Raw genomic sequence first — 12,801 nt, forward strand, 5'->3', positions numbered from 1 at the left:
TGTTAGGCCTTTTTCCATAATAATATGCTTATAGATGATCACTTATGGAATCGGGGATGTCTGATGGTGTCACGTTGTTGTCTCTCCTACCAAGCTTATGAAACTGCTGATCATCTTTTCTTTGACTGTGTTTTTGCTACTCAGATGTGGAGCTGGCTGTCTTATGTTTTGCGTATTAGAATTGACTCTTCTTTAATCTCTTAGATTCTTGAAATTTTCTTTCTATTATTATTCATATCATCTGGATTATTTGGTTTGTCCGCAATCAATTAGCTTTTAATAACAAGCAGACTACCATTCATTGAGTTATTTACCATGTTTCTCCTATTGTATCTCTCTCTCTCAAGTATATTCTTTGAGGTGTTGCATCTTCATTAAGGCAAGAGTTTTCTATTCTTAAATATTTTTCTACCAATTTTCATACTCTTAAAGACCTTGTTATTACACAAGTTATTTGGTTGAAGCCTCCTTATGGCTAGATTAAATGTAATAATAATGGTGCTTCTAGAGGTAATCATGGTCTTTTTGCTATTGGTGCAATTTTTAGGGACTCAAGTAGAGCTATTGTTGGTTGCTTCTCGAATTATTTAGGTCTTACTATATCGTTTAGTGTCGAGATTTCTGCTGCTTTGTATTCTATTGAAATTGTTTACTCTAAAAGTTGATTTTGTCTCTAGATAAAGTGTGATCCTTTGTTGGTTGTCCAATCTTTCACTAGTACCAATCTTGTGTCTTAGAAGTTGAAGATTAGATGGTTGAATTGCATATCCCTTACAAGAGAAATGCATTTTCACATTTTTCATATTTATATATAAGACAACACGTGTGCTAACAGACTTGCTAACGTTGGTTTCTACACTCGTTGTTTTACTTGATGGGATTTGTCGTTGCGTTATATTTTAAATGATTTTTATCGTGATCAGTATAGTCTTTCCTTTTTCTGTTTTTGATCATGATGTTTGCGTTATTATGCTGCACTCTTTTTCTTTCACCTTGATTTTTATACATTTTGGCTTCTAAGTAACTTTTTTAATGAGGTGGTGTTGTCCATACTTCTTTTCTTGGATTTTGACATAGTCTCCTCAAGATTTTTATTTTCTATTCCATGAATTTATTAGGGTGTTGTAAATGATAGATGATATTTTTAGAGTGCCAACATTGTTTTGATGTCACCAATTAATCGTTGACAAAAGAGAATGGTCAGATAAGGGATGGCCATAATTGATCTGCAATTTTAAACTAGGATCCATTGGAATGGAACATGGTTTCGAACCTAAAACTCCAGCATCCCTTATCAATTGGTAGTGGAACTGTGTGGAGGCGGTACTTATCTTCCAACTAACGGGCTCGAATCTCATGGAAGGAAAAAATTCGCTATTTCCACTGGGTGGATAGGGGCGAGAATGTCGTGAGTAGCATCGCCGATAATGATAATGATCGGGATGTTACAGTGTCCAAGTGTTGTTTTTATGAAGAGCAGCTAATTTAGTCTGACTAGCATGCTGCCAATGGACACTTTCCATTGCCTTAACATAAGTGGATGAGATGAAGATAAATTGTCATAAGAAATAGGAAGCTCAGAGTAGTAATCTTGCAAGTAAGAGGTTGGTGAGTGGTCCTAACGGATTTTCTATGGGAAGAAAGAGGGACCACAGTTGGGTTTGAAGGTTGAGTGTTGCTAACAGGTTATATAGATAAATAATCATGTAAAGGGTGGTTAGGAGGAATAGGTGTAGATGGAATGAGATCATAGGAATGATCAAAAAAAGGTTCAGGTTGAGTGGCAGTGGGAAGAGGAAAAGTTGTGACATTAGGAATGGAAAAAGGAAAAATATCTTCAAAAAAAGTAGTATCCCTAGAGACAAATATCTCTTTGTTTTGAAGGTCAAACAAAATGTGGCCTTTGGTACCAAATTGAACACCTAGATAAATGGTTTTCCTAGATCTTTTAACAAATTTCTTTCTATGATCACTTAAGGTTGGAGAAAAACTCAAACATCCAAAAAACACGCAAATAAGACAAATTAAAAGCATTATTATACAATACATAAAAGGAGTTTGAAACTTATGAAACTTAGTAGGAAGCCTATTAATCAAGTGAACAACATGTTTGACAGCCTAACCCCAAAAACAAAGTGGAAGGTGAACATGAAAAAGTAAAGCACGAAAAACACCTATAATATGTTGGTGTTTGCGTTCAACAATTCCATTATGTTGAGGTGTAGCAACACACGAAGTTTGATGAATTATCCCTTTTGAATTATAAAAGTCAATAAAGATAAACTCAATACCATTATCAGTACGAATAGTTTTTATATTAGAATTAAACTGATTATGAATTAAAGTAACAAAATTCTTAACAAGATGAGAGACTTCAGATTGATGTTTCATTAGAAATATCCATGTAAAGCAACTTTTGTCATCAACCACAGTTAAAAATATTTATGACCAAATGTAACACCCCAAAATATTCATATATATTAAATATGTGTTTTTTTAGTAATTGCTATTATTAAATTAGTAATTATTCTATGTGTAAATAAATTAAATTAAATTTTATCACACTCTATTCTACTTGAATAATTATAACCTTTATTTTTATTTAATTGTTTTGACATGACAATTACATGGGGACAATTTATGATGTCATTATTTCCTAAATGGAATATTGTGCATTTTTTTATTTGATTAGTTTCGATAATCATGAAATTGATGTGTTAGATATGTTTGTCTTATTTTGTTATGTGTGAGTGATATTCTTGTTTTGCTTGATTTATTTTAGTTGATAAAATATTAGTTGAATTATTTAATTAAATTAGAATTTATAAAAGTTATATTGTTTGTTAGTTTTATTTGCGACCAATAAGTATTCATTTTAGGAGATATTATAGAGTTAGTGAAACCCAACCTTTATATGTATAAGTGTTTTGAAAATATTTTTGTTCCATCCTATAAAAACAAAAATTAGTGACTGGACTCATTCTTTTACTCTACTTTATGACAAAATTTTATGACAATTCATGGTGTTTTCTTGACATAATGTGCATTTTTATTTTTTTAAAGAAAGATTTTAAATTTAAATACAAGTTTTTTTTTTGTGCAATTAAGAGAGGACACAAAAAGACTATTGTCCTTTTTGTATCTCATGCATTCATCTCTTTTAAACTAAAATTATAATTTTATTATAATTGTCTACAAAAATAATTCTATGAAATTTTTGGTTTCGTAACTATTAGATAAAAAAATTAAAAGGGTGATGTGACAATCTCTAATATATTTAATTTATTCAAAATTGGTGTGTGACACCCTTCAATATATGGTGAACTCTATTAGTTAATTATAATTAACTCATACACATGATTTCCATGGGCTTTGTAACAACCTAATAAAATTAAAGAAATAGTAATTATTGGTAGCATAATGTTGGAATTAAGTGCACTTCCATTTTAGACAAGAAATCAATGGTAATAGTGCAACGTAAATAACTATTATGTTCATACATTTCCATTAGGCCTCTTACTGTCACACCTTTTTTCCATTCGTACACTCTCAATCTTGTGGAAGTTCTAAGCTTTCGTTCCTTCATCTTTATGAGATGTTTCGAGGGCTATATAGTGTTATGTGGAAGAAAAGCGTTCAAGGTAAGGGCTTTTCCCCATGCAGAGTTAGGCTAGACATTAAATTAACGGTTCGTAGGATATTGATATGATGTCTGGACGTCTTAAAAGAAAAAAGATTGATTTTATTTTCATCGTAAAGAAATTAACTATAATGTTTTGATTATTTCTTTTGAGTAATACATCTATCTTGATAAATTTAATTATAGAGTTCTATTTTTATTATTATCCCTTAATAAATATGTTTGTAGTGAAAATGTTTAACCCTTTATGTGTTTTAGAGTACTTAATTATAAAGTTATAATTTTTATGATGATATCATTAGTAATATGTTTGTTATGATGTATTTGATATTAAGTCTTGACTTTTTTAGTATTTTAAATTTAAAATTTCACTTTTATGAACAATATATGTGTCATGAGGAAATTGATGAGAATTTTATGTTTTTAATTTTGACAATATGAGAAAATTGATTTATTGAAATGTATTAATGTATAGTTCATTTTTATAATGCGGAAAAATTTATAGTGAAAGGAATAAAATTTCTGTTGTTATTGTATTCTTGGTAATATGAGTTTTAATTTTTATCAATAACAAGTAGCCAAATCGAATCTTATGGGTTATGAAAATGAAAGTGATGATTTTGAGATATTTATTCACGTCCATATTTGACGTGTTGAAGTTATTGAACTCTAACTATGAGCATCCATGATAATATAAATTTGATGTCTTATGTGATTAAAAAATTTAATCTTAAATATTTTGTCTTTGTGGTGGCTTAAGTGACTGGTGATTTGTGTTTTAAATATTGTTATATTTGTGGTTGCCTAAGTGGCTGGTGATTTGTGTTTTAAATATTGTTATATTAGTGGTTGCCTAAGTGGCTGGTGATTTGTGTTTTTAATATTGTTATTTTTGTGGTTGTCTAAGTGTCTCGGGATTTGTATGATTATCTAAGTGGATGGTGACATGTAACTTTTGAGCATCATTTCATGACATTTCATGATTATCTAAGTGGACGCCTGTGTGGGTGGTTTAATTTTTTCCATTGGTATGAGTGACTTATATGTGGACGCCTATGTGGCTGGTTATATCCGGATCATATATGTTTAGGAGCATGCATAATTTGCATACATTTTATTGTTATTTTTATTATGATCTAATTATTTGCTCTACAGTTGCTACGTGATTTATTTAGATACATTTTATGACTTTTGATACATCTTTGAGAACTATTAAAGAATCAATTTCTTTAAACCTTTTATGACGAAAAGATTTTATATTTATATTTTATGACTGTTAATTTATTATTTGGTTTAATTTTTGTTGTGAGATGAATTGACCCCTTACACCAACATTTAGGTACTAAGGATCTCAAAGAGTTGAATAAATGATGTTTGATTGGTGCGCGCACGTGGGAAAAATGAGACTTTTACTTAAAAAATAATGTTTTGTATTACTAAAATTTTTGTAGTACATTGTAAAGTTATTTACTCTTTATCATTAACTATTAATAGAAAATGTGGAAGTGAGATTTCATTTGCTAGTAAATAATTGAATGTCATTAATTTCAGTCAACCTTGCTTTTTTTGAATTTCACTTAAAGATAATTTATTTTATTTTGGAGCATAAATGAATATTGATCTAACAATTGGAATATTAATTTTACAAATAAATGAATAAATAATATTTTAGTAAATTGCATTACATTCTTTTACAAAAAAAAAAAAAATATATCAAGGTATTTTCTGACGCATCTTCAAATTATTACGTAATGAACTACTTCGAAGAAAAAAAAATTATAGTTGTTTCTAAATGAATCAAATCAAAGTAGTTAACAACAATAGTATTACTATCTAGAAAAGGTAAATATTTTTGCTTCGCAATAAAACAAGTGTCACACGGAGGTGAAGAAATCGCATGAATAGAACCTTAAAAATTAGCCAATAATTTTGAATCTTCTGTTGTTCCAAGAAATTGACGTTCCTGTTGAATAAGCATCGAGAATACTTTGCTGATGGGAGGAAGGGGGATCAATCAACATGATTTGAGAACAAACAAAGGAATATTTTTCGTTCAAACCCTTCAAAAAATGAATAACATAATCACATTTCCGATATTACTTGATAGTAGGTAGGAGAAGACAAGAACACTTGATAGCGCAAGAGCACATAGGGAGAGGCCGAAAATTCTCCAATTCCTGCCAATGTTTCTTCAATCGGGTGTAATAAATGGTAATATTGGCATCGCCTTGATGAAGATTGTAAATTTCATCTTGAAGATCAGAAACCCTAAAAATGTCTCTTTGATGATACCTATCTTTGAGCTCTTTCCAGATTTCACATGTAGTGTTCATCCACATAACGCATTTCACAATTTAAGACTACAAGGAATGATTCATCCATGAAATAAGGAACCATGAATATACCATTATTTGTTCTTGGAACAGAGAGCGACGAGCATCGATATGGACCAAGAGTGATACTTATCACTCGGTAAAACGGGAGACACCAATGCAAGGCCAGAATTATCACTAGGATGCATAAATAAATGGTCCAACATGTCTTGCTGGTAGTTGCGATTCGATGCCATGGTAGGTGATGGTGTGGGTTTAGACGGAGAAGATGTATCTGTTGTTAGGGACATTGGGACATTGCAGAGAGAAAAAAAAAATGAAGGAAAGAAGAAAGGGATCACTAACCATGCTCACGATACAATGTGAAAAGTGAACCTTTTAATGTGTTTGTGAAAGTAAAAAAAAAAAAAAAAGTAACAAATATTTCTCAAATTTTGTTAATAAAAAAATTATTATTTACAAAAAGAAATAAACCTATTTATATAATAAAAGAAAAGAAACAAACACTTCCTAAAAAGAGAGTAAACATAATTCTCACGTATTAATAGTCCTACTTACTAATAATAATAAAGAGGTAAAAATAGAAAATGAAAATAAACTAAATTACATCATCTTTAACAATAGGTGTGTTATCAAATTTCCTAAGAAATTTGGTGATGGTAATGTACTTTGTATTTGTGAGTATAAATGTTGAGTTTATTATTAATTAAAATAAATATAATAAAATTATATACATTTATTTTTTTCCATCTATTGTCATCTTATTGATAGAAGTTTGACTTTGTGTCCGAATTCAAATTAGCTCAAGAAAATATATAAATGTCAATTTAATTAATAATTATTATCTCTTAGCTAATTTTAATTATAATATATTTTTATTTACAACTAATCTTATGAATTTCTTCACCTTTTAATAAATCGATTCATTCGAAATATAATTATGTAAGTTCTTAACACTCGACTCATACATTCACAAAATATAAAGCTGAATTTGCGGAAAACAGAACCTTTTAATTTCATATTCAATACTGAAAAAAGTATATAATGACAATACATATAGAACGAAGAGTATTATTGTTTATAACTAAAAAATTAGTTTAAATCTTTTTTTAATATTATTGACATAAAAATTAAAACAATTAACATAAAAAAATGACAGTTTTGTTACACTTCAATTTCTTCATGATTTTTATATGAAAATGAGTCACTAAAGATACATTTTGATTGTATAATTCATACACAAAGTAAATGTTTATCACAAATTAATTAATATTTTTTTATATATTCTAAATTAAAATTCCAAAAATTATGATACATCATTATATAATTTACTATAAAATTCTACACAAAACAAATGTTTTTCACTTTCAAATTAATTAAAATTAGTAATTTTTTTTAATATTATCGATATAAAAATAAGAACAATTATAATACACTAATTACTTTATCAAAAATATTTTTTTTTACATTACTTTTCTATCAACTTGTTAGAACGTGTACAATTCATACACTAAATAAATTTTTGTGTTATTAATCAATTGCTTAAATTTTTTTTAATTTTTATATCTTCTAAATCAAACGGTCCACAAATAAATATTTATCTCTAAACATTTAGTTAATATTATTTTTTTTAATATTGTTACTATAAAAATTAGAGTTATATAATTCACTAATTATAGTTTTTTTATACTTCAACATGTATGCAATTTTTCTTAAAATGAATCAAAAAAATAAGTCGTTAGAGCATACAATCTGTATATGTGATAAATATTTATCACTAATCATTTAATTTAATTTGATATTTGTTTGATATTTTTTTGATATTTTTTAAATAAAAATAATAATAATTATAATATATTTATTATAATTTATGATAAAATTTATCACAGGACAAATATTTATTACTAAAGAATTAGTTAAAATTACAAGTTTTTTATGATGCCATAAATATTATAATAGTTTAACTTTGATTTCTTACAAATCATCCTTTTGATTGTGTTTTTAGAATAATGAATCACTAAAGAAGCCGTTGGAGTGTACAATTCGTTCATGGGATAATTATATATAACAAATCAATTAATTTAATTTAGTGTTTTTTTTTGTTAAAAAATGAAAATAATTATAACTTATTTTAAAATCTACAAATATTTGTCACTTGCGAATTTGTTAAAATTAGTATTTTTGAATATCACTGCCATAAGAGTGTGAGCAATTATAACACACCTACTACAATTTTTCAAACATCAATTTTTTTACGGTGATTTTATGAAAATGAGTCATTAAATAAATTGTTGTAGCATTTAATTCATACATAAAATAAATATTTGTTATTAATTAATTAGTGTAATTTATTTTTTCTTGATATCTTTAAAGTAAAAAGGAGAATGATTATAATATATTTAAAAATCATATATGAGACAAATATTTGTCACTAAGATTTAATTAAAGTTAGTATTTTTATAACATCGTCGACATAAAAGTGTAATTATAATTTAATATTAAAAAATACAAACGACCAATGTTTGTCACTAAAAAGAAATTTAAATATTATTTTTAAATATCATTGACATAAAATGATAATGATAAAAGATATTATATTAACTACAATCTACTGGAATAATTCACTAATTCAATCAACTTATGCTAATTATATGTCCTATAGTATAAAACAATATATATTGGACTAAGATGACTGGTGTTTTACTAGTTAATTTCATTGAAACATATAGCAATAAAAAATAAATAAAAAGAATGATCAAAAAGAATGATCTTTTATGTAAAATATGTATGAAAGTGATTGAAATTATATTATTTAATTATGTCTTTGGTTTCCATATTGATGCTTAAATAAGTTAAATAATATTAATTTATTTTGAGATTTATTAAAAAAAATTAAAGTATAGTTAAGTTATGTAAAAATAAATTAATTCAAAAATTTATTAAAAAATTTGAAATGGAATTTATTTATAAAAATGCATAAGTATTTTCAAAAATATATATTATACTATCAAATAGATAATAAAAACTCTCAAACAATCGTATAAACTATCATGATTGTATGACTATAAATAGTAGGATAGGAATAAGTTAAGTTGAGTTAGACTTTTTCAGTGTCTCTGTCTCACTTGTAAAAAAAATTAAGATTTAAGATTGACCTATAGTCTGTCTTAGACTTTTCTCTAGTCTTAAGTTTGGCTTTTATGAAAGTCTTTAGCATATTTAAAATTTTATTTTATATTAATATTTTTAAATAAGTAATCAAATATATTTTTAAATTGACTAACAAATAAATAGATCAATGAAATTAAATATTTTTTTATTTTATATTTAACACAACATTTTTAATAAATTGACTTTATTTAAAATACAAATTCTGAAAGATTTGATTGTTTATTATTGATTCAAAGAGATAAGATAAATTAAAACACATATTATTGTAAATTTGAAGTTTATATATCACATTAAAGTTTATTGTTGGTAAGACCAATTAGGTCATCCCGAATCTATTGCGATACAAAAAACAGTTAAATTTTTTTTATGCCAACAAATATTGAAGAGCCAAAAAATGATTCAATCTAAGAATTGTGTTATTAGTTAATTATGTTTTTTATGAAACAATATTTGTAAAGTTACTAAAACACGACAATAATGACTAAATTTGTTGATTTTGATATTTTTTATTTGTTTTTTTTATAACTGAGACTAGAAGGAATATTTATATATTTTCTTTGACTCAAGTATTAAAAGATAATAAATATACATAATACATATATAGAAAATTAAATTGTCTATGTCTCTCACCTTTAACCTTATCTCGATGACTTATAAACAAAGATTTTTACAATATATTTATAAATTGATATATTTTAGTATTATTAAATTAATTGACTAATAGTTGAATGACATGACTTTAATAAAATAAGTGTGATTAAGTTATAAATTTAACACTGTCAAAATTTTTAAGTTTTACATTTTGAGTCTCTTTTGATTTATTATGAATTTAATTGAAAATTTTAATTATAAAAACAATTCATACAATTGTTGAAAACTAAAATTAATAGACAAATGTTATAGTACTATTACTTTAGTCAACTTTTATTATGCAACATGTGAATGATGAATTAGTGGAAAATAATTTAATTATTAATTAAAATCTTAATAGTATAAATTGGTACACTATTTTTTCTTCATAATACTACAGAATTTGTCCTTATAAATACACAACTTTAACAATAGAGTAACACCAAATAATCATTTTGTAATGGGGTACCAAATGTCAAAACATTTCATAAGTTTCTTTGCCATCTTAGTTTTAGTCCAATAACAGAATGATGTGACTATTACGACTTATGCCCTTGTACATATGATCGTGCTCCTGGAGGATTAGACCAACCTGCCTGCGAAATTGGGATGGGACTATGCAGTGCTAACTGTAATACTTCTTGTTGCACATCAAGATGTCGTGCTAAATATAGCTCGGGTGTTGGAAACTGTGTTTATGCCTTTAATAACATATATTGTCTTTGTTCATATGATGGTTCAACCACTTCTTTATTCAAATATATACAATAAATAAAAATAACCATTATTTACTTCTCATGTTAGATAGAAATTATATTGTTATATTCATATTAGTGTAGATATTCACTAAATATTGGAGTATTCTCATATATCATCTTTTAAATAAAAAATTATTTTTTTTACAATTATGTACAATTTTTTCACCTCTTTTGTCAAGACACATAAATAGTATTAACATATAAAAATATTATTGATACATCAACACAATCGAAATATATCACAAAATTTCAACACAATTCAAAAATATATTATTATTATTTTTATTTAAAATAAAAAGAAACTTAGGAAGACTATATTAAAATTTAATAGTTCAAATATATAAAATAATATTTGTCTCATTTAAAATCTTATAGAAAAATTCAAAAGGATAAAATTATAGAAAGGAAAAAATTGCAAAGCAGACAACAATTCACCAAAAAGGAAAACAAATCAATAATAACATAACTAAAAAAAATTACGGGTATGGAAACCTAACCCCGAAAAACATTAAAATATTAAGAAAATTGAAAAAATGGAAACATATATATATATAATATATATATATATATATATATATATATATATATATATATATATATATATATATATATGAGAGAGTTTAAATTGTATTGATGAAACTAATTAGAGACGTTATTTATTATGTAATTTTCAAAGAATAAGATTAATTGATGTAAAAGAGAACACCAAAATAGCTTATTTCATTTCACTCCTATTGATAAGCAAGAACAATAGCATGCATGATTGCCTCTAATTTTGCATAAAAAAACATAAGTAATATACCAAGATAAAGGGTGGAGATAGCACCTTTAGCTTCTACCTTTAGCACCTTTAGGAATTGCAGTGGTTGGGGTGCTTTCCTCATACTTAATATATTTCCGCTAAATGCTTCATATGGAAACTTGAAATAACTTTGTTAAATGTCAAAGAATAAATCTTTCTTTCATCATCAAAATTATTGGAGATCCATAATGATCAATCGTTTAGTTTCCAACTGCTGGTTCTAATCTAATTTTCAATTTCAAATCTAAAATACATAGATTTAAATTGTGGTACGGTCGCAATATTGCAGTTGCGACATTGTCCAACTATATATGTATTGATCAAAACAAATTATTTTTTTATTTTACTTAACTTAGAGTGTATTATAAAGGATTAATAATGGGATAAAGTGATACAAACTTATAATGAGATATCTACACTATAAGCAAATGCATTGCAAAATGAATATAATACATGTGGCATGATATTTTGTCATCTAACATTTAATAATAATTTCAAATAAAGATGTTGAAAAAAAATTACACAAATAAAGTCATAACTACGAAAAAATTTATAATTATAATTAAAAATATATTAAAACTAATAAATAGTTATAATTAGTATTGATAACCGATTCGTCAAAAGAAAAGTATTGTAACCGACTAATAAGACTTAAGGCATGTTATCAATTATATATATATAAGAGTCGTAATTTGTATTTTAATTTTACTTATTTAATTAGAAACAACATTTGGTATCCAAACCTTATAAGTACAAGTAATTCAAGCTTCTCCCAGAGTTGCTTGGCTGATGACAGATTCTGCACATTCGCAAGAACATTCTTTGCCAAACACAGACGAATTGCACTTGCAGCTCTCAAATCTAGTTCCTCCCACTTGTCGTCCTCCATGTTGGAAGTGTTTCCTTTCAACGCCTTGTGTAATTCTGATTGTATAAGCACATCCTTGACTTGTACTTTCCACAAGCCAAAGTTGATTCTTCCATCAAACTTCTCTATGTCAAACTTCATAACGCTTGAATAAGACATAGCAGCTGCACGCAGACTGTAAACTGTGCACCAGGTAAGTTCCCAGGAAAGAGAGGTGGGTCACAACAGACACGCTTAAATACCAAGTCTTTCCTTAGCCAGAACCTCCCTAAACAGCACTTTCACAGTATCACCTTTCCCCTAACAATACCAAGGATAATTCTTTTCTGATGTGGAAGATCAGACAAAACTGCAACCACAGAGCATACTAAGAAAAATTATCCTACCGAACCTCCGAACCTGGCTCTTGATACCAGTTGTTGGGAAAAATAGCATAAGTTAAAAAAATAAAGACACAATCACAACACAAGAATATAACGTGGAAACTCCAAAACCGGAGAAAAAACCACGGCCGCTGCCTAAACCGGCAACCAGAGAATTAATACTATGTGAAAATTGTTACAACACATAGACTTCTCTCACTCACACCAGACACCCCA

The sequence above is a fragment of the Cicer arietinum genome, chromosome 1 (assembly GCF_000331145.2).
Source record: "Cicer arietinum cultivar CDC Frontier isolate Library 1 chromosome 1, Cicar.CDCFrontier_v2.0, whole genome shotgun sequence".
Taxonomy (NCBI): Eukaryota; Viridiplantae; Streptophyta; class Magnoliopsida; order Fabales; family Fabaceae; genus Cicer; species Cicer arietinum.